The sequence below is a fragment of the Benincasa hispida genome, unplaced genomic scaffold (genome assembly GCF_009727055.1).
Source record: "Benincasa hispida cultivar B227 unplaced genomic scaffold, ASM972705v1 Contig425, whole genome shotgun sequence".
Lineage (NCBI taxonomy): Eukaryota > Viridiplantae > Streptophyta > Magnoliopsida > Cucurbitales > Cucurbitaceae > Benincasa > Benincasa hispida.
Genome location: NW_024064845.1, coordinates 382,738 through 396,157, shown reverse-complemented (window position 1 = coordinate 396,157; position 13,420 = coordinate 382,738). Strand labels below are relative to the sequence as shown.

At 31.3% G+C, this 13,420-nt stretch overlaps 1 long non-coding RNA gene across 1 annotated transcript; it reads right to left on the bottom strand.

The window, feature by feature from the left end:
- Positions 1-1,307: 1,307 nt before the first annotated feature.
- LOC120069485 lies at positions 1,308-1,968 on the bottom strand. The gene is made up of 2 exons (XR_005479555.1): positions 1,881-1,968; positions 1,308-1,761 (listed from the first exon to the last, which is right to left on the bottom strand). It is a non-coding gene; the product is annotated as an uncharacterized LOC120069485 (long non-coding RNA).
- Positions 1,969-13,420: the final 11,452 nt, after the last annotated feature.

Genomic DNA, 13,420 nt, shown 5'->3' with positions numbered 1-13,420 from the left:
TTCTTTGTAGCAATAAAAACATTTGAGAGGTGCTTTCTATTTGTGGAATCTTAGGCCTTTAACAAACTTATTCTTCTTGAAATAGTTACTCTTCCCTTTTGAGATCAATGTCTCACCACTACTAGTTGCTTTGGAATCAGACTTCAACTCAAGCTCTTTACGTCTGATTGTTGCAATGACTGAGTCAATAGTGATGGTGTCCCTACCATATTTCAAGGCTACTTTCACATCTTTATAATCTTCTGGAAGGGAATTTATTAGAATTGTTGCCTCACTTTCACTGCCTAGTTTTTCATCAGTTTGATTTATTACAGAGGCCAGTTTCTTAAACTCATCCAAATTCTCATCTAAAGACTTGATTGCATTCATTTTAAAAGAAAACTATTTTTCTCTCAAAAAGATCTTACTTGGAAAATCCATTTTAACATACAGGGTTTGGAGTCTATTCCACTCATCGTGAGTTGTTGCTTCATCAATAACATGTCTCATTGCATTATTAGATATATTCAGCAATAAAGTTCTACAGGCAGTCTCTTCTATCGATTGTTTTTCTTCAGCAATATGGGTTTCAAGTAAAGATTTAGGATCTTCTAAAAACCTTTTAATGCTTTCTGGTGAGTCAAAATTATCTTGATCCTTTTTGCCATAGATTAAAAATCTCCATTTCCAATAAATTTTTCTATCTCATATCTTTCAACAGCCATCGATGAAATTTGAAGGCCCTGATACCAATTTATAATAAAACAAAATAATAAAAACCAGAAGAAATTCATATCATCCACGTGTAAACTTTAGACACCCACACATCAAACATCTAATTGTTGTCCACCTAGTTTACTGTATCAGCTTTAATGAAACGATTTTCTTCTTCTATTCTTACTCTCTATCATACATGCAGATCAGAGAAAGGAAAAAGGAAGAACAAAGAGAAGAAAACAAAGAACTCGCCTCGACCTTGATCTGAAAAGAAGCAAGAAAAAGAGAAGGAAAGTTCAGATAAAAAGATCAACGCCAAGATGTATAGTGGTCCGGCATTATAGCCTACATCCACTGTTTGAAGCAGCCATGGAAGAGTTTATTCAAGCTTTTCAAGGATCAGTCTCTAAAACAGAGATTTTCTTCTCACTGTTTTTCACATGCTCATACTCACTCATAAAACCAAATATCATATGAGAGAAAGATAATAATGAATGGGGCATATATTCTGTTACAAGTCAATTATAAAAAAAATAATTTTAATTTTATCTTCTTCTAATTAATTTCTGTTAGGTTTTGATCGAGGTGATGGTAAGAAGAAGCCCATTCTGTACTTTTCTTGATTTTCCTTACCACGGTAAATGGTAAGTCTTAATTCACTTACTTGTTTACTTCATAAGATTACATATCAAATATTTTGGGTACAACAAACACAATAACATTAATACATAAATGTCGTCATAAAACAAAATACAAACATCATATTCATAAATTCATATTGTCGGTAAAACATGTGTTTACTTGTTGAAACATAACAAAACAAGAACTTTATATGAGAGTTGGAGTCCAAGAATTTGGTTGCGAAGGATTAACCAATAATAGGAGTCCTGGTAACCATGTTGGTTTTCTGACTAACCCAGATCCAAACCCTATCACACCTGAAGTCAAAAGTGACATTTGAGCCTTCATCAACAATGATAGCATCAACCAAAGGGTTCTCTTTCTCGATAATTTTCTCTGCATCTTTTCCCAACTTACCCACTAACTCAGGCCACGAACTCTTTCCTAAATGAGTCAAACCAAAATTAAACAACATTACTTAATTTATTGCAAAAAATTTTATATTAATATAATTAAGTCTAAAAAGTATATATAATTAAACACTGGAATTGTCATTGTTGTACCTTTGCATGTAGACATCTTGGCTGTGAATTTGTAGCTACTTTGTTTTTCTTTCCCTTTTAGCTCTTGTGTGATACATCATATTTGTAGGGGGGAATGGGTTTATATAGGATAAGGGTTTGATTTATGTTTAGTGTTTTTATTTGACTTTCTTGTTATTTCTTTATTCTACGTAAGTAAATTGAGTTGAGAGGATATATATCACAAGTCTTAACCGTTAAGCTATATGTGTTCATGTGTTTGTAATTAGTCAGGCTTATAGTTTCGAGATTTATATCAATGTGAATAAGGAGAAGAAAAAGAAAAATGCAAGAGTACACATTTTGACAAAATTGTTGTATCCTTGAGAAAATTGAAAAGAAAAAGGAGGTTCTTTCCAACTTATACAAACTGATATACATATAAGGTTAGAAGTCAAGACATAAAATATGGCTTTTTTGGTCAAAATAGTTGAATTCAAATTTGTTTCTCCAATTTCAAATCCATCTGTCTCAATATTGTTGATATTTCTTTACATCTTAACCACAATTCTTTCCACATCTTCTTTTTTTTTTTTTAATAAAGGATAGAATGGATCAATAGGCGCATCCAACCTCTCAACTAAATTGACACATCTTTATCGTTCTCATCATATCCCAAAATCAAATATATTCAACAAAAAGGATTACAAAGTCTAGAGCAAGAGAAGCTCGATATCAAGTAATACAAACAAAGATAGGCTAGGGAAAAGTCATCTGATATAGAATAAAGCCATCCAATTTTAGTTTATATAATTTCTGATCCCCTAATATTGGTAAATAAATTTATTATTGGTTTTTATTTTTTAAATAATTATTACTTATTAACATTTTTAGTATAAATTTTTTTAAAACATATTATTCACATATTGTTTCATTTTTCCTGAAAAACTATTATTATTTATTTAACTTTTAATATAAATTTTGAGATATAATAAGAGTAGATGGACTAAAATTGAAAGGTTTTCTCTGTTTTTTTTTTTTTTTTTTACAAGATACTAGAGGAGGGATCAAGAGGTAACCAGAACATCTTAACTAAGTTGACATATTCTTAACACCTTCATTACATCATAATGGCATAGTGTGTATTCATTCAAAAAAGAAGAAAATATACCAGGAGAGCTAGAAATCACCTCATACAAAAGAAAGGTAGAAAAGGCTAGAGAAAAAAAACTCCAATTCAGAGTAATAGTAGAAATATCATAATTACAAAATAGAGGGAATTTTATACTCTATAGAGTAGCCAATGAGATAATGTCATCCCACAGCCTCTCCTATGTACATCTCATTTACTAGCAACTTAATGAAACTAATTATGTGACATTATATATAAAAAATAAAAATTTATAAATGTATAAATTATATTTATTTTAACAGATAAAATTTAATAACATGAAAAGAAAGGAAGCAAATCTCACCAAAAAAAAAAAGGAAAAAAAGACAAGTTAAAAATTTAGTTAAGATTGTGAATCTTAAACAGTTATGTCTCTCAATTAAAGTATGACATGATTTTACATTTAGTCTCTATAATGTATATATCAGTGATTAAGGTCCCATTTGATAACTATGTAGGTCTCGTATGGTAACTGTTTTCTTTTTTATTTTTATTTTTAAAAGTTAAGCCTGTAGACACTATTTTCACCTCCAAATTTCTTTTTTTATTATCTATTTTTCACCAATGGTTTTAAAAACCAAGCCAAATTTTGAGAACTAAAAAAAAAAAAGTAGCTTTTAAAAAAAATTGGAATTTGGCTAACAATTCAACCAGTGTACTTAAGAAAGATGGAAATCATGGTAAGAAATGTGGATGAAATAGGCTTAATTTTCAAAAACAAAAACCACAAACCAAATGCTTACCAAACGGACCTTAGTTTTTGGTTGTTTGTTTTTCAAAATTAAGCTTATGGGCACTATTTTCACCTCCAAATTTCTTCATTTATTATCTAATTCTCTTACCAATGGTTTAACAAACCAAACTAAAATTTGAAAACTAAAGAAAGTAGTTTTTAAAAATTTGTTTTTGTTTTTGGAATTTGGCTAAGAATTCAACCATTATACTTAAAAACATACAAATCATTGTAAAAAAAAAAAAAAAAAAAAAAAAAAGAAGAGGGAGAAATAGACTTAATTTTCAAAAACTAAAAACAAAATGATTATCGGACCTAAATTATTTGTTTTTAGAATATATATGGGGAAGACCTTGAAACAATAAATAAAATGATAATTATTGTAAAGGGTAAAACTATGAGAAATATTTTCCAAAAATAGAAATAAAATAAACCATTACATAACCAAATTTCTAAAATTCAAATTTTATAGTCCAAAAATAATGCTACAGAAATCACAGATACAAAACCGCAAACTTTGTTATTCAACAAAAAATGAAAAGCAAACAACACAATACAATGTGTGTGACAATAATTCATCTGAACGTATCGATTTAACTGGATAACTAAATAAAAATAGAAACACATTTAAAGAAGCGAGATTATAATTATCACACATAGAATGTGATAAATTTAAAGCATAGATAAAATATTTGATAATAATTAGCCGATGCGAGGAGTCCTAGTAACGATATTAGTTTTCTTGTGGACGAAAACAAAAACTCGATCACACTTGAAGTTGGTGGTGACAGAAGATCCTTCTTCAACAATTATGGCTCTAACCAAACTATTTTCTTTCTCTATAATTTTCTCTGCAATTTCTCCTGGAGCATTAACAAGCTCCGGCCATGAGCTCTTTCCTGTGTGTCACACACCCAAAAAAAAAATCAACTATATAGAAAGAGATTTTCAAAATGACATCATATTAATTAAAAATAGCTGTTTAAATATGGAGTAATGTATCCATCTTCATGCATTTCTTTAATAATAAGAGGAAAATATAAATTATCATATGACAATTTGTAATTATACATTTTAATAAGAGAATGCATTTAACCATTGAATATTACATTTACCTTTGCATAAGTTTGGCATCCTTGGCTTTGTGCAGTTGGAACTTTGGAGCTTATATTGACTAGTGCGTGGCCGGGTATGATGGTATTGAAAGAATTAAGGGGAAGTGGGTTTTTATAGTAATGATAGAGGAGATGTGATTTAATTAATTATTGGTGTCTCCATGTTTGTCCTTTTGATTTTTTAATTTTAAATGAAACTGCCGGCTGATCCGGCTGGCCGGACAACACCGGAGAATCTTAAGTTAGCTTTGTTTTGTCTTTCGATATACTTACACTATGACAAGGCCTAGCTAGCTGCTTCTTCCTTCATTAAACACCCTCCAAATAATGGTAGGGTACAATAGGTTGAATATTAAACATGTTTTAATTAGATAAATTATAGATGAATTAATTTATGAGAGTTGAAAAAATTAAAAGATGGGAGTTGATTAAGTATGCTAATGTAAGAGTTAATTTAGTAGAGTTTTACATGAATTAAGTGTAGGATTTTAATTGTTCCATGTATGTTTAATTAGGGTGTGAGTTATATATTTAAATTTACCCATGACAATCCTATAAATAGGATTGACATTTACATTGTTGATGTATCTAAATGTGTAGAGAAGAACACACAAGAGAGTTCAATCAAAAGTGTGAACTAAGTTTGAAAAGTCTTTCAATTAAAAGTATTTTTGTTTCTTCTCTAATAATCGTTTGTTGGTTATTTATTTGTGAGTGTCTATCATATGCTTCCAATAATGTGGTATCAGAGCTTGAGTTTAAAAAAAAATAATTGTTTTTGCAAATGGCAAATAACAATTTGATTCCCTTCCAAGTGCCTCAACTTATGAAAGAAAATTATAGCAGTTGGTATTCGTAGGAAAGCTCAACTTGGTTCACAAGAAGTATGGGACATTGCCAATAATGGTTATGAAAAACCAGAAAGTGATGCGACTTTAAATCAAGCTCAACAAGAAACTTTGCAAAATACAAGAAAGAAAGATCAAAAAGCTCTCACCATCATTCATCAAGTCATCGATAATCCAAATTTTGAGAAGATTTCTAAAGCAACTACTACACATCAGGCATGGCAAATTTTGGAGAATATATGCAAAGAAGTAGATCGAGTCAAGAAGGTTTGCCCCCAAAAATTAAGAGGTGATTATGATATGAAAGAATCTAAATCGGTTTCAGATTATACTTCAAGATTGCTAGCAATAGTAAATGAAATGAAAATATATAGTGAAACGATAGATGATGAGCAAGTGGTAGAAAGGATTCTTCGCTCATTGGATGAAAAATTCAATTTCATCGTTGTAGCTATTGAAGAATCAAAGGGTTTGAGTACAATGTCCATTGATCAACTTATGGGTTCCTTACAAACCCATGAAGAGAAGCTTCTCAAGATGAACAAACAAACAACTAAGCAACTTTTTCAGTCAAAGTTGCAGTTTGAGAGATAAAGGAGATAGCCCAGAAAAAGGCAATCGAGGTCGAGGACATAGTAATAATCGTGGACGTGGTGATTTCAAAGGTCGAGGTCAAGGAAATTATTGTCAAAAAAAACTTGATGAGAGTAATTCAAACTCTAATTCATCAAGAGGTCGTGGAAGACAAAGTTATTCAAGGTCAAATAGAGACAAATCAAAAAATGAAAGAATGTATGATAAAAGACAGGTTGAATGTTATAACTATCATAAATTTGGTCATTATTCCTGGGATTGTAGGAATAAAGTAGAAGAAAATTAAAATTGTGCTGAGAAAGATGAAGAAAGTAGTGAGTCATCTTTGCTTCTGACATGCAAAGGTGAAGAAACGTATGAAAACAACGGTACCTTGGTAGCAGTGCATGCAATCACATGTGTGGATATAGGCCAATGTTTGTGGAATTTGTTGAATCCATTGGTGGTGATATCATATTTGGTGATGCCATAAAAATTCCTGTTAAAGGAAAAGGTAAGATTTTGATCAACTTGAAGAATGGGAAGCATGAGTTTATTTCTAATGTTTATTATGTGCCTAATATGAACAATATTTTGAATTTGAAAGAACTCTTAGAGAAAGGTTATAATATTTTTATGAAGAATTATAGTCTTTCGATAAGGGATAACCGTGATAATATGATTGCTAAAGTGCAAATGACGAAGAATAGAATTTTTTAATTAAACATTCAAACTAATGTTGCTAAATGCTTGAAGTCATGTTTGAAGGATCCATCTTGGATCTGGCAATTGAGACTTGGGCATTTAAACTTTGATGGTGTTGAGTTAATCAATCTTCACTAGGCCCAAATACTTAAGACCAACACTAGAATAATGAAGAAAAGGCTAAGAAATATTCTGTCAAAAACTTGATGTTGGATACTCGAAGCTAGATGTCTTCCTACTCGATGCTCAATTAGAATTCCCTTCTTAGTCTGACGATTTTTGTTAAATCCTCGATGAAACTCGATGAAAACTAATTGATACTCAATCTTACTCGATGAGTCTTGATCTTTACTCGATGCCACGCGAAGATGAAAATGATCAACTCGATAACGGAGATTGATACACGATTGAACTCGATGCTCTGTATTCGATACTATTTGAAACGAGATTGTATGGAGCGCGATTTGTAGAAAGATTACAGTCGAATAAACAAGAAAGATAAAGACGAGAAGAAGAAACACAGAGGTTTACGTGATTCGGCAAGATTGCCTACGTCCACAGGAAGATTCAAGTTCTTTTTCTTTAGAAAATTGCGTACAGCTTTTGTTTGTTTACAGAAAATTAGGAAATGATGAACTCACTCACTCTATTTTTGTTTTTCTGATCAGAGGTATTTATAATGCATATCAACTGACCGTTACAACACAAAGTTAGTTATAAACAAATAATAAGCTGAGGTATTTGAGTCACGGCTTCTTCAAATTGCTTGAGACTATTAACAAGGAAGAACATGGTGAAAGGACTGTCATATGTCAAACATCCAGATCAATTTTGTGAAGGTTGTCTTTATGGAAAGCAAGCAAGGAAGAGTTTTTCACAAGAATCTTCTTCAAGAGCAAGGAGACCGCTAGAGTTAGTTCACGTTGATCTTTGTGGACCAATTAAACCAACCAATTAAACCAAGTTCTTTCGGTAAGAATAATTATTTCTTATTATTTATTGATGATTTCAGTTGAAAAACTTGAGTTTATTTGTCAAGGAGAAATCATAAGTATTTAGCATGTTCAAAAGATTTAAAGCTCTTGTCAAAAAAGAAAGTGATTATTAACTAAAAGCCTTGAGATCAGATAGGGAAGGAGAATTCACTTCAAATGAATTCAAAGATTTTTGTGCAAAAAATGGAATTCGTCGGCCTATGAAAGTTTCATGGACTCCTCAACAAAATGTGTTGTTGAGAGGAAGAATAGAATGATACTCAATATGGCTCAAAGCATGTTGAAAAGTAAGAAGATGCCAAAAGAATTTTGGCCATAAGTTGTTGAATGTGTTGTATACTTGTCCAATCATTCTCCTACTAGAAGCTTGTGGAACAAAATGTCTCAACAAGCATGGACAGGAAGAACACCATCCATTGCTCATTTGAGAGTATTCAAAATTATCGCTTATGCATATATACCTGATCAAAAACCTAAGAAGCTCGATGATAAAAGTGAGAAGTGACTATGATGCAAGCTCAAAAGGCTACAAGCTTTATAATCCTACTACAGAGAAGACAATGGTAAGTAGAAATGATGAACCAAAAGACTATAAGTTTTTACTTTTTCCTAATGATGATGAAGAGACTAGTGACAGTTCTTCTCTATCAACACTACCAATGTTGCCAATTACTCCACAACAAAGCACACCTTCATCATCTAAAAGCTCAAGTGAAGGACCTCGTGGCATGAGAAGTTTATGAGACATATAAGATGAAACTGAAGAGTTAAGTCAAAGTTTTAATAATCTTACTATTTTTGTCTATTTGGTAATAGTGAACCTTTGAATTTTGAAGAAGTTTTGCAAGATGAAACGTAGAAGACTGCCATGGATGAAGAGATAAAGGCCATAAAGAATAATGATATATGGGAACTTTCTACTCTTCCAAGTGAAAAGAAAGCAATTGGTATCAAGTGGGTATTCAAAACAAAAAGAAATGAAAAGGTGAAAAGGGAGAAGTGGAGAGGCATAAGGCAAAATTAGTTGCAAAAGGCTACTCTCAAAGAAAAGGCATGGACTATGATGAAATATTTTCTCCCGTTGCTCACTTGGAAACCATAAGGTTGTTGATCACAATTGCTGCTCAAAGTAAATGGAAGATCTTTGAAATGGATGTTAAATCAGCATTCTTGAATGGATATTTAGAAGAAGTATACTTAAAACAACCTCTTGGCTTTGTTGTGAAAGGTCAAGAAGATAAAATCTTGAAATTAAAGAAGGTGTTGTATGGATTGAAAGAAGCACCTAGAATGTGAAATAGCATAACCAACAAATACTTCCTTGACAATGGGTATTTGAGATGTCCTTATAAACATTCTCTATATATTAAGACTAATGATCGTGGAGATATTTTGTTGGTTTGTTTGTATGGGGATGACTTAATTTTTATAGAAATTTGTGCATGTTCGAAGATCTCAAAAAAGCAATGACCAAAGAATTTGAAATGACAAATATTGGGTTGATGTCATATTATCTTGGCATTGAGGTGAAGCAGTCAAAGGAAGGTATTTTTATCTCTTAAGAACAATATACTAGAGAAATTCTAGAGAAGTTCAAGATGTTCAATTCTAATCCTGTCACAACTCCAATTGAAGTTGGGATAAAACTGTCCAAATATGAAGAAGAAGATGTCGTTGATCCTTCATATTTCAAAATCTTAATTGGGAGTTTGAGATATTTGACGTGCACACGACCATATATTCTTTTCAGAGTTGGATTGGTGAGTCGATTTATGGAATCTCCTACAATTACTCATTTGAAAGTGGCAAAGAAAATTCTTTGTTACCTCAAAGGTATGCTTGATTATGGATTATTTTATTCTCCATCTAAAGAATTCAAGCTTGAAGGTTATTGTGATAGTGATTGGACTAGAGATGTTAATGATTGAAAAAGTACAAGTGGATATGTGTTTTTTATTGGTAAAACTGCATTTACTTGGAGTTTTAAGAAGCAACTTATTGTGACATTATCTACTTGTGAGGCAGAATATGTTACTACAGCCTCATGTATTTGTCATGCAATTTGGTTAAGGAATTTGCTAAAAACAGTTGAAATTTTACAAGATGATGCAATTATGATCCATGTAGATAATAAATCAACAATTGCTCTAGCAAAGAATCCAGTGTTTCATGATCGTAGCAAGCACATTGATATAAGATTTCATTTTATCAGAGATTACATTTCAAGAAAGGATGTTCAAGTTAAATATGTGAAGACTGTAGATTAAATTATGGATATTTTCATGAAGCCACCCAAAGTTGATGTGTTTAGCAGGTTAAAAACTTTCCTTGAGTTTGCAAAAAACATGTTTAAGGGGGAATGTTGAAAATTAAACATATTTTAATTAGATAAGTTATAGATGAATTAATTTATGAGATTTGAAAAACTTAAAAGATGAGAGTTAGTTAAATATGTTAATGTATGAGTTAATTTAGTAGAGTTTCACATGAATTAAGTGGATTTGAATTGTTTCATGTATGTTTAATTAGGGTGTGAGTTATGTATTTAAATTTACCCATGACAATCCTATAAATAGGATCGACATTTACATTGTTGTTGTATCCAAGTGTGTAAAGAAGAACACACAAGGAGAGTTCAATTAAAAGTGTTTTTTTGTTTCCGCTCAAATAATCGTTTGTTGGTTATTTATTTGTGAGTATCCATCACACGCATCCAATACAATATAGCTTCTAAAATCATTTTACTTTATTATACTGTACCTTTCTTTATATTTCAAAGTTATATATTTTAATTTTAAACTTTTAATTTGATTCAAAGCAACTATTTTACAGTAAAATAGTGTGCTACACTCTTAGCACAGACGGTCATTTTCCAGTCACTACAACAAATAACCTTTTTTATAGCATTTTTGAAAAAATGCTATAAAATTTTATTCAAAAGAACACGCTGGTTTATTATTTGAAGTTAGACGCTCAGAAATTTCATTTTTCATTGCACTTGCCACTTAAGATTTGAAATCCCTAAAATTTTCATTACACTTTCCCCATTTCTATTCTTTTGTTTATCATACTCTTCCCAGTTCCCACTATTTCTCTCTCGCCATTGAAGCTCTTCCCTTTCATTGACCATCTCTCAAGCTTCTACCACTTCGTCTGTTTTCCCATGACCAACCAAGCTCCACTCTTGCAACCACCGACAAAGATTCCTTCTCCTAGTACATGGCAAGTTTCAGAATGTCAGCACTGCTTCTGCTTTGGCTTGCTTTTTCGATCCTAATTGGAGGTCTTCTGCTGGATATTCTTATATCCATGAAGCTTGGTGTTTCTGTATTGTCCATAAAGATCACAATTGGTACATTTTCATTGATTAAGCTATACTTCTAGTTTCATCGAGGTTTTTATGGTTCTTGAAACTTTGAAGAACAGGAGTTATTGTGGAGCTTGGACTTGGAACTGTGTTTCGACTTGCATTGGAGTTCTTTCAAGAGTAGAATTCAACAAAAGGATAACAGAGGTTGGAATCAAATGTCACTATTGGGCACTTTCTAGGTACGACCCATTTTGATTCATTCACTTTTGTTCTCGATTTTTGCTAGTATTGCTCTGTTAACCTCATTTGTCGTGTGTAATGTAATTCATGTTTGGTTGGAAGGAATTTTGGTTTAATTTTGTTGGTGGGTTTTGATTTCTTGAACTGGGCATTTTAGATTGAGGTTCATTTTTTGTTTTTTAGTCAGTTGTGACATGTAATGCAAAGATCTTATTGTATATTGGGTATTTTGTATTTTGTGTTTTAGTCGTTTGTTTGGGACTAAAAAATAAATTTGATAGATGAAATTTATGCTTCAAGTGGTTGGTGGGTTTGTTTCTCTTTATTAGTGATATGGGATGAACACAGTTGCACATTTTTTCTATTCAATTTAGGGCATGAGAGAATTTTGGGCAAAGGAATTAACAGATGATGCTTAGAAATGTTAGTCCAAGTCTTTTGTTCTATTGATTCAAGTCTGTGGAGTTTGAAATTTGAATGAACATTTTAATATGTCGAATAGGCATTCGAATGATGTTAAGACCAACCACGGCACCAATCAGAATAATGTCGATGACCTTGAGAAGCAAGAGGGTTGCTCAGCCATTATCATTAGTATTAGACCTTTTTGCAAAAGATGTTCATGATAATATCTTTGGTTGATATTGTTGACCAAATATTTAGTAATTTGGTTGCATCTTAGTGAGTTTTTGTGATGCTGAATTGATCAATTTTTTGTTGTTAGTTTGTTGAAAGTAAAAAAATATTTCTAGATTTCTTTATAATAAAAGTTATGGGAACTTGTATGATTATATATTTGTAGAACTTTGTAAGAATGTTAATTACCGTGTGGATTTGAAAGATTTCTAAGTAAACAATCTATTTTAAAATGTGCATCAATCATGCCTATGTTCAACCTATGCTTAGTAATTATTCTATTCTTCCTTCCTTTGCCAATTTTCAAACCGTATTTTTTTTTTTTTAAGGCAACAGAAGGGCCCTTATGGAATAGCATTAACAAAACAATTTGGGATGAGAGAAATTCTAGGAGTTTCAATAGAAAAGAAAGATCCTTTAGAGATGTTCTTGATTCATCCATCCATTTTTAATGCTTTGTTTTGGTGTAAAAGTCCAAAATTTGTTGATCCTGGTTCTGGTGATTTCCTACTCTTAAGCTTGGTCCAATTCCAGTGGATGATAGTGTGAGAAAGGATGTCATCATAAGATTGACAACGAATGTGGTTACGGATAAGACGTTCTACACTGATTCGAACAAAAGAGACTTTTTAAAGTGGGTAATAATATACAAATGTTCAAATTTCAGTTTAAAACATCTTTTAGAACATTTTGAATTATCGCTTTCTTATTCTTTTGATAACATTTTCCTTTTCTTCTATGTTGTTCTGCACTATTTCTCTTCCCACCATCAATTATTTATTGTTTTGTTTTTACCACGAGTATTATTTGTAGGTTCGTGACTATAGACAAGACTAGGATCTTTATGTTGATGAACCACAGGTAGGAAAGTATTATTTTAGTATGTTTGTCATGCTTATTTTTTTGCTTTTTTCTTAATGGATAAACAAGATACACTTTTCTCTATTGCTGATTTCAATCTATTATTAGAATTGTAAAACTTTTTCATGTTTAGATATTATTATGAATTTGTTTTTAGCATAGTTATTCATTGCGCCTTTGTTTCTATTTTACTATTATTTCATATGCCTTAGAGTTCATGACCATTTTTGTATTATTATTGTCTAATGAGTGGCATTTATTATTTCAATGATCTATAAAGTATAATGTCTACTTATCCTTTCACCAATGCTTATATATATTTTTTACATTAACCATAGCTAAAATGAATGACAAACTCGTGAATTTAGAGGTAAGTAGAGGTTTAATAATTGTGT